Source organism: Staurois parvus, unplaced genomic scaffold (genome assembly GCF_062004578.1).
Source record: "Staurois parvus isolate SC_StPar_1 unplaced genomic scaffold, SC_StPar_1.0 ptg001091l, whole genome shotgun sequence".
In the NCBI taxonomy this organism is placed as follows: domain Eukaryota; kingdom Metazoa; phylum Chordata; class Amphibia; order Anura; family Ranidae; genus Staurois; species Staurois parvus.
The window spans coordinates 717,827-732,215 of NW_028318887.1; the positions used below are offsets into that span (position 1 = coordinate 717,827).

Consider the following 14,389-nt stretch of genomic DNA (forward strand, 5'->3'; position numbering starts at 1 on the left):
CTGTTATCTTTGACCCAGGTTGATTCCCCCATGTGGTCACAGGGCATCACTCCTTACGAACACTTTGGCTTTTCTCCTCTACTATGGGATACAGCTCTCTGTCACATGCTTTTTGATGGCTATTCCGATTGCTTGATCCCTCTCTCTGGGATGCCACTGGCCACAATCTTTGCCAGGTAAGCTCCAGGATTCATCAACCTTCCATCCAGCTTGGATCTTCCTGTGATAAAGGGCACTAGCCAACTGCATGTCCCCATTCGCTACAACACATGCAGCTCACAGGCCTGCTTGCCTCACACTGTGGCATTCTTGGGTTCAGGTGGCTAGGGACATTGTTCTTTACTTCCCCTGGGAAGATCAGTTTGGACCAGTCCACAGCTAGTGCACACGCAGTTGAATTTTCTGGCTTGGCTGGGGCATGTGGTGTATAACCCTCTAGTCATAGTAGCCTTTCCCTTGTTTCAGCAAGGATTGCATCCTTTTTCTGCTTTGACCACCCCATCTTTGCAGTCATGCACACAGCAACTTGTTACACAGTTAACAGCAGAATTTTTTTTTTTTTTTACTTCTTTTGCAGGCTTATTGGTGTCAGTAGAGCAGTAGATGGTCTCAGTAGAGCAGTGGATGGTGTCAGTAGGGCAGTGGATGGTGCCAGTAAGGCAGTGGATGGTGCCAGTAGAGCAGTGGATGTTGTCAACCGAGCAGTGGATGGTGCCAGTAGAGAAATGGATGGTGTCAGTAGAGCAGTGGATGGTGTCGGTAGGGCAAAGAATGGTGTCAGTAGTATTTTTATTTTTGTTAATTTATTTTTTATTATTTTTACTATTTTTTTTTTACAATTTAATTTTTTTAAATTTTTTTACAGCCCTCTTCTGGGGCTTTGGTGGGATATCAAAGGTCTAAACAGACCTCTAAGACTCACTCTTATGACACATCCTCATCCTCCATATCTGTAGCCTCAGCTGCACAGATGAATGAATAGGAAGCGCTCTGAGGCTTCCCGTTCATTCACAAATTGAAGCATAGGAAATGGTTTACTATGCCTCAGTTATGAATGGACACAGGAGTGATCAGTATCGATGACTCTTCATCCAGAAATAACACTCTGCAGCAGCCAGCGAAGGTGGGGAGGGGCAGCAGAAATAAAAGTAACCTGTACTGATGGTAGTATATACAGGAACTGATTCTCTCCATTTTCCTTCTGCAGCTGCTGAATGCTTCAGAGAGGGAGAGGAGGAGAAGCAGGCTTTTAGCTGTTACAGGAGGAAGATGGAGGGCTTTGGTTTTTCTATATGCTGCCCCTTCTGTCTGGGTGTAAAACCAAATGTGTAAGGGAGGCTGCCTGCAACACGGGAGAGGTTGCCATTGCAACCAGTGTTGCTACATGCTACATCAGTGTTGGGGTCCCTTCATGTCACACAAGGGTCCCCCTGCTGCCTGCACACTACAAGTCCCAGCATGTCCAGGACACAGCCCCCCCTCCCATGCTGGCTCCTTTCACTCCCCCACACATAGGAACTCCCGAGTAGAGGGGAAATCCCATTCCCCCTTAACGTTTGGAAGTCCCGCTGCCCTGTGTCCTGGACTGTAGAGTTCTCTCTGTCCCTCCACATCCCCCTCCCTCTCACCTAGTCTCACTTGATCCATATCCAGCTGGAGAGCATGTACCCCCAGCCGGGCCCCCACCATGACGGAATGCAGATGGAAGGGAGGGGGCAATAAAAGAAAAGGGCAGTGAGGAGAGATTAGCTGGGACACAGAGGGAGAGGTGAGGGGAGGAGACAAGGGAAGAGGGGTGGGACCCACTCACAGAATTGCAGGACAGGGAAGACACGGGACTGGGAGGCAGTAGGAATGAGATAGTCCACTTGCTACTGTGCACTGTGTGGTTATCATTCCCCTCAGCACAGCATGTAACCCGCCTCCTCCACTTAGCTGCCCTGTCCCACCTGGCACATGTGTGGAAGGGAGGGGCATGATCTGTCCCATCACATTCCTTACATATCAGCTTCGCAGGTGACCCACAGTCCACACACAATCACTGTCTGCTCTATGGTGACACAGTGACAGGGGAGAGGGAGGCTGCACGGGTCCCCCTGGATCATGGATGGGGTCGCAATTGTGACCCTTCGACACCTGATGCTATGCCTATGAGCTTACCAATTCTTATCAATGGCTGAATTAATTTTCTTTTTAGACTTGTTTTGCCTTTAGTTTCACCTGGTGGTCCTGCCAGTAAGTCTGTTGTTTTTCTATTTCCTTTAACAGATCAAGGTTTCCTGCAGCTGCAGAAGTTAGAATGTTGAGAAAAAAAGTGGTGCTTACAATGATCAGATTTTATTAATTTATGAAAAACTTTTATCCTGCAAGGAAAAAAACTGCTGTAACTGCTTACAAAGAGTTAGTTGGAGTTTAGCTTTTATTTGTTAGTGACACCCAAAATCTGCTAGTATATCTAATAGTACTGTCTCCCAAGACTTGTTTGCTGTCCAAAGGTGTCTCTATTGCTCCTCCATCCATACTGGAGCCACCCTAAGACAGGAAATGTGTTACTGGCTGGATCACCAGGTACGTAAAGGCAAAAGGTCTAAAAATAAAAAGGTATGCAAACACCACAAGGGACTGGTAACCTGCAATATACTATCTTCCTGTTTTAGGGTCTAATGCTGCTTTAAGGTGCCCAGTGGCTAGGTAAGGTGCTCGGAGGCAGGAAAGGAGTCTAGGGCCAGGTAATGTCCCCAGGGGCCAAGGTAAGGAGCCTGAGGGCTCAGTAAAGTGCTCAAGGTAAGGTTTTCAGGTGCTAGAAAAGTATCCCAGTGGGCAGGTGATGAACCTGACATGAAGTACATGGGGCCAGATAAAGTGCTCAGGGCCTATGTATTGAGTATTGGGCCACGTAATGTGCCCAGGATGCAGGTAAGGAGCCCAGGGCTAGGCAATGTGCCTGGGGGACAGGTAAAAAATCCAGGAACTGGGCAAGAAGCTGGAAGCTCAGGTATTGTGTCTGGGGCTAGGTAAAGTGTCCGGATGGCAGGTGAAGTGCCCAGGAGCTGCTGGGGCCCACACTACCTTTCCAGAAGAATTTTTAAAGCCCAATAGATGTCTCATAGCATGATTCACCCTTTACTCTTCACTATCTTTATTTTGGTGTCACTTGTTCCATCTCCAGCTGGAGAGCATGACGAGAAATCAGTGGACTCAGAGGAAGAGGGGAGAAAGCAGGGCAGGAAGGGGGCAGAACCCGCTCACACACTGTCAAAGACAGGGAAGACATGGGGATGGGAGTCAGCGGGGAGAAGTCAGGGATGAGACATCTTCTTCCTACTATGTAGTTATCATTCCCCTTGCCATGTAGCCTGCCTCCTCCACTCTTCCCTGTCCTGTCACATTCCTTACATACTAGCTTCTCAGGTGACTCTGCGGTCCTCACACAGACACACTGTGCTCTGTGGTTACACAGTGACACATTAAAAGGAACCTGCAGGTGCTCCCCTGGAGCATGGATGGTGTCACAATTGTGACCCCTGAGACCCCTGATGCTACGCACATGGTCCTTTCTGAATGGGAAATACATGAAGAATTCTCACTGTCACTGGCACTTTAGAGAGTGAATTGTTGGTGTGCTGTGTTCTGATCACTGGATTTAATAATAATGGATACTGGTTTACAGAAAAGTATAGATGCTCCACTTTGAAAGAGATGCTGTGGAAGAACGTCTTGGTCATCTTTTCAGAGAATGGCAGGATCCCCAGCTCACCAAAAGGAGGTGCAGTGGCACAAGTGGTTGCCTCAGTGAAGCTTTTAAGTAATTTGTCAGAATGCATCAGCCAGGGCTGGCTGTTGGCATATGATCTGAGATTACAAGGGGGATGTGAGCAATCTTCCAACAGAGGACCTCAGAGATTTCAGGCTGGGTCTATGGATGCTGTTGCCCTGCCCTGTGGCCAGTATGCTGCCATAGAGGGCATTCAGTGCAGTGAGTAAATTTCTGACAGAAAGAAAAAACTGCCCACTTTTATAAAAATGATGTCTCCACTGGCCTATTCTAGATGCACTTAAAAGGTGTAATTTAGAATTTTCGACAGCTGGGCCTCAGCTGCAAAATTTGTAATCCTGCATTTGCGTTAAGTTTCAGTATATTCTTGTGATCAGACACTGCAATTAATGTTTCAACAGCTAGTACTCAGCTGCTAAATTCATAGTGTTTGCCGCAGGGTAAATCATGCTGTTTTTCCTACTATGCTTTGGCCATCAATAAGTGTTCTGGATATTGTCTCTGTAATATAATGCATTATATTTGTGATTTCTTGGTTAAAGCTGAAGTTTAAGTATTTAGGTACTGAAACTAAGTATGGAAATGTTTGTACAGTTACATTGGTCCAGCTTGGAGCTATGTAAGTATGCATCTACCATAGCTGCCTTAGCCTTGTGAAAGCTAAAAATCATTGTAGTGATCGCTGCTAACTTCTGGGTCCTGATCTGGGCAGCTGCCCTGCAAAGCATTGCCTGACTGGATGAGGTGGAGAGGTGAGATGGTGATGTCACAACCTTGTCTAATCAGAAAATGCTATGCATTTAGTGAGAAAATGCGAAGTGTTCTCTGAATGGCACCCATGTCTAGCGAGAAATCTTGTGTTCAGAAATCAGCAGGGCAAACGCTCAGCACGGGACCTGGAAACAAACAGCGATCACTGTAGTAATGGTGCCCACTACATTGATTTCTAGATTCCATGGAGATCAGCCAGGTATAGCACATATACATACTTACATGCAAAAATCTCCATACCTAAACTTCAACTTTAAAACCTGTTAATCTAAGGCCTGGTAAAAGTGCTTATATACTGTGCATAGAGTCAATACAATAGTTTGCTTTTTGTTGAAATAATATCCTCTAATGTTGATTTTTTTTTTTTTTTTATCAAAAGTTGCTTGGCGTCTCTCCTGTTCAAAATGTGGTCAAGTAAAATTTTTAAGTTCTGTGTTTGAAGTTCCTACAATATTTTATTGTCCTTTACTGTGAGATATATATACTGTAATTTAGCTTGTAGAGGGACTATTTAATTTGAGATCTCTAAAGAAGACACCTGGCCACACAATGAAGTTGTGCGTGAATCGGGTTAGTCTTAAACTGTGTATATGGTTCTTTACTGTTGGAGCAGAAGGGATGTGGAACTCCCTTCCACTGTTGGTGGTATCAGTAAGAAGTGTAAATAAGTTAAAAAAACTGTCAGATGTATTTCTTAGGGAACACAATTTACAGTGATATCGAAAATTTTTAAGGTTGAACTGATTGAACCATTGTTTTTTCAATCTTATCCAATATCTAACTATGTATATTATTGGTTTAAAAGCTGACTGTTGTCCCTCCTGTTTAAAATGTGGTCAACTAAATGTGCTTAAAGTTGTTCTAAATGCTTAAGGTTTTTTTACCTTAAAGTGGTTGAAAAGGCTGAAGGTGTTTCACCTTCATGCATTCTATACCTTGGATGTCCCAGGCCTCTGCCTCCTCATTGGCTGAGACAGCAAGTGAGAGCCATTGGTTCCCGCTGCTGTCAATCACAGCCAGTTAGCCAATGAGGAGAGAGGGGGTGGGGCCAACAAATGGACACAATCTGCTTGCTGTGGGGGCACCCAACAGACAGGAGGAGCCAGGAGAGCCTGCAGGGGACCCGAGAAGAGGAGGATCAAGGCTGCTTTGTGCAAAACCACTGCACACAGTAGGTAAGTATAGACATGTTTGTTTAATAATAAATTAAATATGTGTCACGCTTCACCAACTAATACTAACCTTTAAATTTAAATTAAATTATATAACACTATATGATTATGTGTAAAAGTAATATAATAAATAATGTACCTCCTATACCAATCTACAAATGTGCTAAAATCTCAAAAAATCTAATATATTAATATTAATAAATAAATCAATCTATAAACTATATAAATGTGATAAAGTGAATCTGTGCTAGAAATCCATATGGTTCAAAAAACTTCATATATGTACACCAATGTGCCAAATAATCAGTATATTTAATATACAAAAAATGTACAACACTAGGAATTAGAATAAAAGTGCAATTAAATGTGCAATTAGAGCAAAAAAATATTAAATATATATAAAAATTGCAGAAAATTAAAATAATAAAAATAAAGTCCACTCTGTGCAGAAAAATGTATGCGCTCACCTCACTTTTAGCCAAACTGTGAAGTAAGGCTATAATAGCTTTTATGTCCTTATCTGGACAAGATGGCATTTTCCATACTGAGATCCTGTATAAAGATTATGGTGGACAAACTGTAGTAATACCCTACTCCCATTGGAGTTCTCCTGGACTCACTCCTGGACTCACTGAGCCTACGTGTATGATGGATGGATAGGGTTTTCTCCCCTCATCCTGCAGGGGTCTATATACTGTCTCCACCTCTCCTCTTTATACCTCCATATTTTTGGTTATCATGAAAAGAAATATATACACATAGTGCCTTATCCTTTGTAGAATACATTTATTTAAGCTTCAAAAATGCGCACTAACATGTAATAAAAACAAATATCGCTGTGTATATAGATAATGCCTCAGTGTGTGCTCATGCACACTGTCTGCACTCGCCGTTGTGTAGATCTGAATGGCGTTATGACATCAGAGCCCCTCCCCTACGCATTGCGCCATCGGGTCACGTGGCTTCTTCAGGGGGATTCCTTTGATTGATTGATTGATTTATTAATATTAATATATTAGATTTTTTGAGATTTTAGCACATTTGTAGATTGGTATAGGAGGTACATTATTTATTATATTACTTTTACACATAATCATATGGTGTTATATAATTTAACAACACATATTTAATTTATTATTAATCAATTTTGCACAGTTTTATGGGTATGTGTACTAGTGTTGATGCACCACTATATTAGGTGTTAGTATTAATTTAAATTATTTATTTATTTAAATACCACTTAGTAGCTCACAAGTATTAATTCATATCATAGACATGTTTGTTATTTTTACAAAAAAATGAACCTTTAGAATCGCTTTAATGCAGAGAAAAACCTTCTGTGGGTCAGGATCCCCCCAGCCCCTCCTTATAGATGAGCTTGATCTCGATCCAGCACTGTGCATGAGAGCACTGGCACTCTGTGCTAACTCCCTCCACACAGAGCAGATTAACAGCAGAGCAAACCATTTGGCTCCTGCTTCTGTCAATCAAATCCTGTGACAAGGAAGTGGGGGGCAGGGCAAAGCCGTGCTGTCTGTGTCTATAGACACAGGCAACAAGGCTTGAGATTGAACTCACAAACTCACATGAGTACATCCATAGGAAACATCTTCCTATGGGGGCACTTGCCAAAGAGGTGGACCACAGAAGAGGAGGACCGGGACCATTGCACAGAGCAGGTAAGTATGACATGTTTATCATTAAAAACAATACAATAATTTTAAATACTATGTATGGAGTCAGAACAGTATTTTTATGGCTTTTTCTTTGAAGTAGTTACTAGTGTAGGGGCCTTAGCTGCAAGTGTCTCCCTACAAAAAGCAGCCTAATAAAAGTGCTTAAAACGGAGTTCCACCTGAAAAAAAAAATAAAAGTCAGCAGCTACAAAAACTCTGACCTTACCATGGCTGGTTTCACTAGCCGTTTTCACTCCCTGGAACCGGCATCTTCAGTGTGGGCACCCAGCTGTGACAGCTTGCAGCTTCAAAGCTGGGTGCCCACTGCGCATGTGTGAGAAGCGCTGAATGGCCCCATAGTCTTCTGGGACCTGTCACGTCTTGCAGAAGACTACGGGGAGGGAGGACAACTTTTGCTTCCGATCACCTAGGCAACCGCAGCAGAAGTGTCAAATTCGGGTACCCCCCGCTCCCCTAAGGTGCCTTAATGGGGAGCTGGGGACAAAGGCTTAAAGCGGAACTTCCCCTTTTGGGTGGAGCTCAACTTTAAATACCCTATATGGAGTCAGTATCATTTTTTGCACACTTGCCTTTAATCAAATAATGCACTCTGTTCAATGTATTAACTAAAGCTGGCTATTGTCTGTCCTGTTTAAAATGTGGCCTAGTGCAAATACCGTGCACAGACTCACTACAGTATTTTGTTGCTCTTTTTCAATGAAATAAATACAATCTAATGCTGATTTTTGTATTAAAAACTGGCTGTTGTTTCTCTGGTTCAGATTGTGGCCTACTAAATGTGCTTAAATACTGTGTATGCAGTCTGTTTTTATATATGAAATAAAGAAACTTTATTGTTGTTTTGGATTACAGGATGACTGTTGTTTCTCACATTCATACCAAATGTGATGCTGTCTTTGGAATCTGTGCAATATTTCCTTTCTTTCTTTTAAATATATACATGTAATTGCAAATTTTTGAAATGAAAAGCTGCAGGCTTTGTGTCTTTTTAAAATATGGCCTACTGGGGCTGCTTCAATGCAAACAATACTATATCTACAATACTTCCAGCTGTTGTCTATGAAATAATACACTCTAGTTTTTATTTCATTAGAAAACCTGCTCAGTCCCTGCCTCTGAAATTTTGACCTAGTTGATTTACTAAAGGCAATTAGACTATGCACTTTGCAGAGTGCAATTGCACTCTGCAAGTGCAGTTGCTCCAGAGCTTAGTAAATAAGCAGAAGCTCTGCTGACTTTCATCATTCAGTCACATGCAAGCAAAAATGCTGTTTTTTTTTTTTTTTTATTTTCCTTGCATTTGACTGGGTATTCTTGCCAAAGGGAAGCTTTACCTCATTTACTAAGCTCTGGACGAACTGCACTTGCAGAGTGCAATTGCACTTTGCAAAGTGCATAGTCTAATTGCCTTTAGTAAATCAACCCTATAGTATGAATAGAGTCTGTACCATAGTTCTGGCTTTTGTCTGAAAAATAATACACTCTAAGTTTTGTTTCATGATAAAAACTGCCTCTTCTCGCCCTACTAGGCTGCTCACATACTCCCCAGTGACTGTGCTATTTGTGTGGCTATTGTATCTGAAATCTGCGCTCTAAATTTTATTTTAGAATAAAAACCCATCCCTAGAATGTAGGGTTGTAGTTTTAAAGTGTTTTTGTGGATCTGTTTTGACAAGCTAGATAGCTTGCTTAGACAATGAGTCTGTTTTGCCACTAGGCAGTGAAAAAAGCAATTACACATGCAATATGTGATGGCAGGACATGGCGTCACTGACACTGTCTGTGGGAATTGTACTGTTTTGTAGCACCACATACAGCCTAAAAGCATCTCCTAAGCATCTATTAGAAAAAGATGGCATTTTCCCGTGTTGCCCTCAGAGTCATTATATGGTGTTAAAATGTTTTTATTTTGTTCTGCATTGGTACATTTCCACAATGGCAGTGCTCAGCTCCCCGTGCCCAGACAATCCCTTTCCTTTTAGCCTTGAAAGTGGCCAGATTCACTCCATTGACTTTAATGGATAAGTTCACCTTTAAAAAGGTTATTAGAGGCGGGAAAGGCTGCAACAGTGAAAACATGTTACATGTTCCACTGTAAAAACAGGTGGAACATCTATCATGACAATACATGACTCAACACAAATAGGAAAGTGTTTAAAAGATCTGTGGGTCAGCCAGCTAGGAGACAGCCTGATTCCTCCAAAAGCAACACAAATCAAATCCTATAAACAGGTTCTGCAGCACTCACAGGCAAATCCTTTGTGCAAAAAATGAACATAAAAGAAATAAATGACATGTATAACAAAAAACAAGACACTCAATCTTTACAAAGCAACTCATTCAATCCCTTCCTACCTCATCAGAGACTATCCCTGCTTCAGTCTATCCTGAATTCTGCGGCCAGACTCATCCACCTTACTAACCGCTCTGTATCCGCCAACCATCTCTGCCAATCCCTGCATTGTCTTCGAATTTCCCAATGCATAAAATTCAAATTACTAACATTGACGTAAAAAGCTGTTCATAACACTGCCCCAAACTACATCACCGACCTGATACCCATTTACCACCCAAAACATACTCTCCGCTCCTCACAAGACCTCCTACTCTAGTTCCCTAGTCTCCTCCTCCCATGCCCGTCTCCAGGACTTCTCCAGGGCTTCCCCCATCCTGTGGAACTCACTACCCCAATCCATCAGACTGTCACCTACCCTCCTCACCTTTGGGCGCACCCTGAAAACCCATCTCTTCTGGGAAGCCTACCCCGCCCTCACCTAATTGCCGATCTCCTCCACTCTTCCTACCACTCCATCCCCCACGGCTATTTCCTCCTGTACCACTATCCCCCCCCTTCTAGATTGTAAGCTCCAAGGAGCAGGGCCCTCGAACCCCTTGTGTATTATTGTATTGTTACTGTGCTGTCTCGTGTACTGTCTCCCATTATAATGTACAGCGCTGAGCAAACTATTGGCACTATATAAATACTGTATAATAATAATATAATGCCAGCTGCATGTTGCTTCTAAGCTGTGTTACTTCACTGTTGCTAATGCAGAGCAAGCACGTGTGTGTCTAATGGCAGGTACAATGTACATGTAACTTGTTCTCAAAGATGAATTTATCCTTTAAAGTTTGCAATTTCCTGAATTTAGCATATGTTTTACAAACAGCCTGCAAATCAAACCTAGGCTAATTTGCTCATTCCTACTAAAACACTAATGCACACTATGGGGTTGATTTACTAAAACTGAAGAGTGCAAAATCCGGTGCAGCTGTGCATAGTAACCAATCAGCTTCCAGTTTTTTTGTCAAAGCTTAATTGAATAAGCTGAATTTAGAAGCTGACTGGCTACCATGAACAGCTACACCAGGTTTAATGTACTGTAGGTATGTGGAATAACAAATATAGAAACAACCACTTGTATATTTGTTGACCAACAGCACCAAAGTAAAAATTAAAGTGTTACTAAACTCAGGACCCTGCAATCAATATAGCTGATCTCCCACAGTACACAGAACATGGAAATGCAATTATTATAGTAAATATAAACTAAATACCTTTTCTCATCAGCAGTATATAGCAGTCTTGTGAGTTTTATCAGTGTCCAGGTGAGCATTGGTTACAGCTTGTAGGAGGAGATTTAATTTTCCTGTAGGAGGTTGCAGGACTCCTGACCTCTGTCTGGACAAAGTTGATTGGTCCTGTACTGATCACATGCATTCTCCCAAGAAAAAAAAAACATCTCTAGCAATACACAATAAACTGAGCATGTGCAGCCAGGGGCGGACTGACCATTTGGAAATCCGGGCACAGCCCGAGGGCCCAGAGTCAGTAGGGGGCCCCATGAGATGCCCCTGGTACCTTTTTCATAGGCTTTTTTGAGTTTGGGCAAGGACACAGGGGGCCCCTGATCCCCTATTGTCCCGGTGCCCCATGAGTTGTCAGTCCGCCCCTGTATGCAGCTTGACCCTGAGCCTCTGTTTTATCAGGAGATATTTAGGAGACACTGCAAGAAGGGGAGGATCAGAGAAGACAGATTCAAACATCCTATTCACACAACACGGAGGATTAACCCCGTAGGTACAAGAGTGGGTACAACAAGCATGCTTTACTACATATACAGACTAATTTTACTGTTGTGAGTTTAGTAACACTTTAAATATGTGCACTGTAGCCAGTCAATGGTTGCTTTAAATTAGTAAAAAAAAAAAGAAGAAAGTTAATAACTTAGTGACAAAATGTAATAATTGATTTCAACAGCAAATATTTATTTCCAAGACATAAAAAAGGATAAAACATTAAAAAGTTTTACATAAGCCCTGGTTCACACCAGTGCGACGTGTCGTATGACTTGAGAATTCAAAGTCGCATTACAAGTCGCACCCAGTTTCCAGCAATGGAACCATTCAAATTTGTGCGACTTAAGCCGCAACAACTTTGAAAAAGGTTCTTGCACTATTTTTGTGCATTGACATCTGTTAAATTAAGTCGCACAGAGTGCCAGCAAACCATAATGAAGTTGCACTGAATAGTCAGCTTTGAAGTTGCATGAAATTTGGCGATTTCAAAGCCGCACTGGAGTAAACCAGGGCTAAAAGTGAAAGATAAACTCTGTTATCGACTATGCAGATGTAGTGAATTCTGTTAATAGTATGATAGTTATTTGGAGGAGCAATCCTCAGAAGAAAGGGGTACACCCCAAAAGTTTGTCCTAAAAATTTGTATATTAGTGCAAATAAAAAAGTATTATGGACAGTGCAGTTGTTTTTGTTGCACTAATAGGACTACAACCACCCGAGTAGTAAACAGCTTCTCTTGATATGAAACACTGGGATCTGTCAAACTTAAAGAGTAATTCCGGTTTTGTTGCGAAAAAAAAAAATCTTCTCTGGCTGATCTATGTACATTGCAAGAATTTTAACAAACATAGGTGTCCGTTTATGAACCAGCGGTAATAGCTCGCTGCTCAGTTTTCCAGCATTCTCGGAGAACACAGTTCTCCTGTGAATGCAGTTTATGAAGCAGTTCTCCGAACGAAGGGAGAACGATCTCCAAACGCTGGAGAACGGTCTACAAACTCTGGAAAACGGCTGATTTCACTATAATCTCGCGAGATTACAGTAAAAGATCAGTTTACTAAGCAGAGGTAAATTATCTCTGCTAAGTTTTCGGTCCCTCCGATTCTCCAGCTCTGGGCTGGAGAATCTGGAGGGAGAACACAGATCTCCAGAGAAGGGCTGAACATATTCTCCTGGGTGTTATAAACTGTGAATGACCAGAGAATAGCTGTGATCCTCTGAATCTCAGCTATTCTGTGTGTCATAAACGGACACCTTTGTTGCAGATTCCTACCTTTTGTTTTTCTGAAGAAATAGATGTTTGTTTTTCTATGTCCATGTCAGAGTGAATCTGTATGGGAGTGGTTTTATAATAATCCATCAGCTGCTTCACTTGTAGGGCTCTGGTGAGTAAACTGGCAGGGTCTGCATTCCTTTAGACATGTTTTCTTTAGTCGTGTTTTTATTGCAGGGGATGCCAGAAACCTGACTTGTATCTTAGTGCAGACTTCTGGGAAAATCAGTAATCCAATCACTCAAGTAGGAGATTACATTTTCAGGGGGTGTTCTGTACACCATCTGTGTACAGAAAACCTCCAGGTAGCCATATTGCATTGCATTTTACAGAAAATTACAGTGATGTAGATTGAAAAGGAAAGCTAATTTTTAATAACATTCAACTACAATATGAATTGAGTCGCAATTGTAAACGCTATTTTTTTTTTCTATTTGCAATTTTTTTCCTCACAAAAGCGGAGTTACCATTTAAAGTGGTTCTAAAGGCAGAAGTCTTTTTACATTAATGCATTCTATGCATTACCATAAAAACTCTTCTGGGTCAGCTACCCCCTCAGCCCCTTCTTATATTTACCTGAGCCCCATCTCAAACCAGAGATGTGTATGAGAGCCGCGGCTCTCCTGGGTCACTCTCTTATCATTGGGAGCCATTGGCTGCTGCTGCTGTCACTCACAGCCAGTGAGCCAATGAGGAGAGAGCGGGACCGAGCCGTGCTCTGTTTGTGAATGGACAATGTCCATTCACGGGAACACGGCTCAGGAGCAAGCCTGCTGGAGTGGCCTTATAGCAAGAGGCTTGCTATTGGAGGCAAAAACATTACACAGAGCAGGTAAGTATAGCACTTTTTTTATTATTACAACCTTTAGAATCACTTTAAAGCCAGAATAGGGTTTTTTTGTACTCTCCAAAAACTGTTTTCTCCATGGTGTAAAGTTATCAGTGTTTTTACCCCAAGATTCTCTGTTTTTTCTAACTAAATCCTAGGCAAAAACCTTGGGTGAAAGTTGTGTGAATCATGGGTTACAAAATTAGAAAACAGACCCCTTAGTGTGTATTTATAGCATTCATGTATTTAATTGTTGAATCTTCACTTCTCCAGCTCTGATTCCAATCTCCAATTGCTCATTGAATTTCGCCCCCCCCCCCCGTTCATTTTTTACATGACATTGATCCAATCTGAATAAGTGCAAGAGAATTGCCCCTGAAACTTACTACTGGGGACAATGTTTGAGAACCGCTGTTCTAGCACTACAGATGGCAATGTGTTTTTATTCTTTTAAAAAATTAGATAAACATCAATTATCTGAAAAAAATATTGCTTTTTTAGTGGTTTAATATGTCACAATGCATATTGAAATCTTTGCTACATTAAACCAAGTACAATGTTCAGGGGTCTGAAATGTTACCTACTACAAAGCTGAAAAAAACCACAAAATTTTATTTGGTTTTCTATTTTTTTTTAACATAAATGGCTGAAATGGAAAGATAATTACAATGCAAAATGGCCAGTGTAATCTTTATACACAGTATATTACAGCAAAGGTTTAACAAAAGTGTAATTTCCCTTTAATGCACTGAATTACTGATGATTTTTCAATGAAGTGCCACTGAAGTAGAA

The 14,389-nt window shown here is 41.7% G+C and overlaps 1 protein-coding gene across 5 annotated transcripts in view; it reads left to right on the top strand.

The window, feature by feature from the left end:
• CNIH2 (cornichon family AMPA receptor auxiliary protein 2) overlaps positions 1-14,389 on the top strand; it is a 181,421-nt gene that overhangs the window by 158,890 nt on the left and 8,142 nt on the right. The gene's annotated exons all lie outside the window — the stretch shown is intronic.